We start from the raw sequence: 5,885 nt of genomic DNA, 5'->3' as shown, positions 1-5,885 counted from the left end.
TGCGCACTATGGGTGCGCAGGGGCGCTGGCCGGCGTGACGTCACCAAATCCACTCCTCCTAAACAGGAAACCAGGCTCCTCCTCCTCCTCATGTTTATAGCGCTCTCTGAAAATAGACCCAGGTGGTACATCTCTCCGTGTCAAGGTTTTGGCCACTGCAGGTGAACTTATTAGCCTCATTTTGGCTTGATCACACGGGTGGGAATTCCCTGAAACAGAATAAGGTCTCTCACTTAGATAGTTTACCAACAATAATAAAGAATCTTGTTTAAAGAAATAAAAAATCAATATACCAATTATAGCATACACACCCATCCATCTATCATTTATGCATCTCTTATATTGTCAATAGAAATTATATTTTTTCTGGCATAAGTGCAGTTTCTATTTATTTTTAAACCTGCATATAAACCTAACCAAGCATACTTATGTCTTACTTACTTTTGTCAAATAGCTGATCTATTTTTTTTTTTTTAAATCTACTTTTTAGTATCTATTTTTTTTTTGTACAATCTTAATTTTTTCTTTTTTTATTTAAATTGTACTGTGTTCACTTTTTGTCTGCAATCTTTGCTCTTTGCTGCTGTAACAATGTAAATTTCCCCATTGTGGGCTAAATAAAGGATTATCTTATTTTATCTTATCTTCCATTACAAATTTAGGAATACAATGTGGGTTGCTAATGAGCTTTAAACTAGGTCTGCACCTTATTTGAAGAATATATGTTTAATAAATATGTAGAATATTGTGATACGGTATGAATTGCAAAAAATAAACAAAAATAAAGAGTGCAAAACCGCTATAACTCATAGTTTCTATCAGTCTGCCGTTCTTTTTGTTTAACAGTACACCCTCATTTGCAACATGTTCCTTCTAAATCCAAAATCATTGAATTCATCTTTAGCTCCATCTGACTGCATCCAAATGGTATGAAATTATAGCCATTACACTCAGTCTTATACAACTGATGTAAACATGCTGAGTGAGAAAGCCTTGCTCTACTGCATCTTAAGTATTTTTTTTTTAATGTTGAGATAAATTTAGAGTTTTGTGATTTGTCTTTGCAGATTTTGCAGCATCTTTAATTCCATGTCTTTTCACTTTACAAGCACAACTTCTCCATAACCCCATACTTAAATAAAACTGCTAATTTCTATGCTGATGTTTTATTTCATACAGACACTTAATTGACGAGTAGAAGAGGACAGCAGGGGGAAAGAGTTGGAGTAGGTAACTATAGGAGTTGTGATTGGGCAGGCAGACTGTCATTCGAGCTGATGGCGCAGTCAATACCAAAACAATTTAAAGATTAAATTGTCTCAGCCCAGAGTGCGTCTGCCCATGGGGGAAGTGCCCTTTAGACTAGGTTACCAGCCTATTCCAGACTATTACTGGTTAAAACATCATCGGTTATCTCTGTACACTCATACGAGTATTTATTTGTTGAATTGAAATTATGTTCAAGGACGAGGGCCTTTAAAACCCCGTGCAGCAACAACCATTGTGGTCTCCAGAGCCACTCATACAACAGGCAGAGATTGCAGGCGTGAACTTACGGGAGACCAGAGATTTACTGTATTTGAGGCCTGTTTACATTCACAGAAGCATAAGGAGATGTGTGTGTGTGTGTGTGTGTGTGTGTGTGGTCAAATCCTTGAAAGCTATCATTTGCAGGGAAGGCCGACATGTTATGTTTAGAAAATGATTTAATGCATTTTATGTAGACATGTTTTTTTTATTGATGGCTTCCTATTTGAGCTTGTATCTGCCTGCACTCACAAATCAGAATAAGATTCTGTTGAACGTTAATGCCTAAATACAGTATGAGCCAGTGTTGTTTCTTAGTTTACATGATTCAGTGAAATTAACAGCCAAATAAAGAGACGTGCATTATAAAATAAATACAGTGGCAGCTTAGACAACTCAGATGGCTTTACAATTTAACACTTTAAATATTTAACATCATTATAGTTAGTTACATAAGAAATTATCTGTCTTCTTTACCTACTTGACTTAAGCCTGTGCTTATCTTAACCATGAGTCAGGTGATAATCCTTTAGCAATTTAGTGTACACACACACACACACACACACACACACACACACACACACACACACACACACACACACACACACACACACACACACACCCACCTCCGTTACTGGAGATGATAGCTCTCAGCCATGTCATGGGTTGAGTGAGTCGGATGCAGTTCCACGGAATCATGAGACCTGAAATGAAATGTAGAAACCACAAGACTGCTATTAGCTGCAACAATACAACTTCCCTCCGTCAAAAGGAAGAGGGTGAGTGGCTGGAAGTGGTCAGGGAGAATGAGTTTTTTAAAAAGCTGGAGCAATCACAGCATAGTAAACCCATTATCTTAATTTTTTATGCGAGGAACTTTACTTTCCCACTGTGGACAAAGCAATACCTATTCTTTCTATGCCGATACTATCTTATTCATAGAGTTTCTGATGACGAATTAACAGTCTATTGCATCACTCATCAATAAGCTTTTCCTTGGAAAATGTAAACAAAGGCTATTTTTGCAACATCCTGTAACTCAACTTGTCTGACACCTAACCCTCGGCAGTGTTTAAAAGCATAAAAAAATACTTTCTACAAATAATCATTCTTGACGCTGATGGTCTCGTTTGCTTTTGTAGGTCATAAAGAGGCATCAGTATTCATTTCAGTCTATTCTATAACCAGTTAAAAACATCTCACAGGAGCTTTAAAGCAATTCAGGTATTAAAATATAGTATGAGACATGAAAAATGCGCTCTACAAGGGTTAGTTTGCATGTAAAAAGTTTTATATCTCTTAATTTCACTTTAATTCCCTGAAAATCTTTACTCAGTCTTTCAGATGTAAAATCTGTTGTATGTTTTTTTAAGTACCTGTCTGTCTATTGTGCTAATTCCGGCATTTGTACTTTCCCTGTATTGCTGATATGATGATGAATGTGCTCTGTCCCTAATTCAATAAATAAACAAACAGGACTCTACATAACCTTTGGTTGACTGGCTTGCATTGAAGCAGCTGATTGGATCACGTTGACACACACATTGTCCCTGACTTGTGTGATTCATTTAGAGGCCAGAGGAGAGCAGGACCATGACTCAGACCAACCTGATCAGGCTGTAATGTGATTAAATCACATCCACTTTCCAAGCTGCATGTTCCCCACGGGTCAGCTGCTACAAGTGGGTAAAAGTGAGCGAGGCAGCTGCACCAACCATGGACGTATCATTTCACTTCATACTGGTGTCAAACGCTTCCTTTACAAGTGATGTTTATTAGTATATTCACACCAGCTGCATGTGGACGTGACTGTCGAGCAGCACGGACGGAGTAGGAGGTTTAGTGTCAGGAAAAGTATTGCATAAGAAACCTCAGGAAAAGGTTGGAGCAGTTTGACCTGCCTAACGAGCCTGCTGTGCCCTCTGCTGGTGGCTGCTTTGTTGACAATAATGACAATGTGTATGTATCTGTGTGTATGTGTGGGGCTTATCTCATCAAGTGCAACAGCTGTGACACTAATCCTGACACTGTGACAACACTTATTGGACAACGTGGAAAGAGTTGCTAGGAAACCAGGAGGATGAAGTATAAAAGTGTAAACAGGCTGCATGTGTCTCTTTATGTCATGTGCACGTGGTGTACTGATTCGTTCAAACGGCTGTAAATACAATTTGGAAACCCCCTTTTCCAAGTAAGCTATACACTGGAGGAGCATTTTGTGCAAAAGTGCTTCATCATATCACATCCACTAAGTGCTTGTTTTTGCTACATATGCTCACATTGTCGTTCTGAGTGTCTGAAAACATTAAAGAAAGGATTCCCTTAAAGCTCCTGTGAAGAAATGCAAATCTAGATGCATCAGCGACAAGATTGAACCTTCTACTGTATATTGTTAATATTGATGCCCAAAAACTGCTGATACACATACACACCCATTCAAAATTGGGAGTTTTTCACAGCAGAAATGAACATTTTAAGAAGGATAAGAGCTTAAGGCCGGCCTCAGATGAAGTCATTATATTACATGATGGAACAACCTGTAACTTGCACTACTGACACGTCAAAATAAACCGAACTGTGAACCTTAAACCGAAGTACAAACTGAACCGGGACCTCCATGAACCATTAAAGCCATAAAGGCACCTTTGAAAAAACTATACTGTTACCTCGCAGAGCATGAGAGTTCCTGTTCTACCACTGCCAAAGTCAGGTCATTTGTTTGTGTTATTGTGCGACTAAGTGTTTTATTTGGTAAATTCTGAAAAAAAAACCCCACATAATTTGTTCAAACAGTCTAACAGTCAAATCCAAGTCCAACTTCATCTTTTAAAATTCCTGTATAAAGTGCCAGAAGATAAAGGCAACAGCACCCTCTGCTGGTCAAAACCAGTATTTACAGTATGGATTTCAGATCGCATACAGTCACTATAAACCTTTAATCTTCTTAAATAAAAAAAATGATTTCCCCAACCTTTATAGACTTTATTCTTGTGGTTTCTCTCTGATTTAATGTTCACTTCTGACACTGTTACTCTGATATCAAACTGGTCTGTAGTCGAATGGCTTTGCACTCATGAAATTTCATTTCAAGGATTCAGTGTAATTTTTTCCAATTAAATGCATGGCTGTTCATGGATCTCTGTTAGGTGCAGGAAGAAGGAGATAAACTGTGTTAAAGAAATGAGCAATTTCAGTGGACCGGCTGAGAAAAAACCTACGTGAGTCCAGACAGTCAGACAGATCAGTACTCATGCATTATGGATGCTGTGTCCTCTCGCTCTCTCTCGTTCAGACAGATGAGAAATATTTGCCTACGCTGGCTCCAATTTCTACCTTAGCAACAGAACAGGAACTGTGCTGAGTAGATCTGACATGCTGGACTGGTCAGGTGAGTCTGAGGGAGGTAAATTTAATGTAAAGCTACTAGTTCTTTAAATGAGTCCTGATACATTGCATTTTAGTCTCTTACATTCAGGAAGATAGACTACTGCTTTTCAACTTCCCTATTAAAAGTGCTTTCTTTTTTTTTCTCTATTACCAGAATCAATAACAATATAAGGTTTGATGGTTGTCAAAGAAAAGTTGGTTCCATAAACTGCAGAGAATATTCAATTTATAGGGACTTTTTATTTGAGCGTCTCTGTGTTTTTCCAATAATTCAATTTCTCATACCGCCAGAGGCTGAAAGTTTTAAAGCACTTGATGCTGAAGTTTTTGTAACTTTTTGTGATGTAATACCCTCAAAAGTGCTCTTTGGTAATACATGTTTATTATCACAAAGTATTAATAACTGATGACGCATAAAGCTTGATATAGCATTGATAGCAAAAGAAGAAGACTACATAATCACATTTTTAAATATGTGTTAGATTTATGGGTGACAACTTGGGACGTCATTCTGCTCATGAAACAGACTTAAACTAGGAAATCAATGAATAGATCTTCAATATGTTAATATAGAAGCCATAAGCGGACATGCATCCGTACATTTTATTAACTATGTTGAGGAATTGACTTGGTGTATTGGTGCCAAACAATTAACAAGGAAATAAAGCAGAACTAGCAACAACTTAAATAGTACAGTATAAGATGCTATTACAATATATAAAATTGAATTTAAAAATGTAAAATATAAAAAAATGAAAAACACAAAATGTACAAAAGGTGCAATGTAGGAGCTGCAGTGGACAATGAGAAAAAAAATCTTCCAGTGTATGTAACCTACTCACAGAGTGCATGTAAAGAAAATAAATTTAAGGTCCAGTGAGCGTTAATGTAACGCATAAAGAACAGTTTCAGCATTCACATTACTCTGATGCTGACTGTGGGGCTGATGAGAGTCTGTGTTATGTGGGAGG

The sequence above is a fragment of the Labrus mixtus genome, chromosome 17 (genome assembly GCF_963584025.1).
Source record: "Labrus mixtus chromosome 17, fLabMix1.1, whole genome shotgun sequence".
In the NCBI taxonomy this organism is placed as follows: domain Eukaryota; kingdom Metazoa; phylum Chordata; class Actinopteri; order Labriformes; family Labridae; genus Labrus; species Labrus mixtus.
This window is presented reverse-complemented; position numbering follows the sequence as displayed.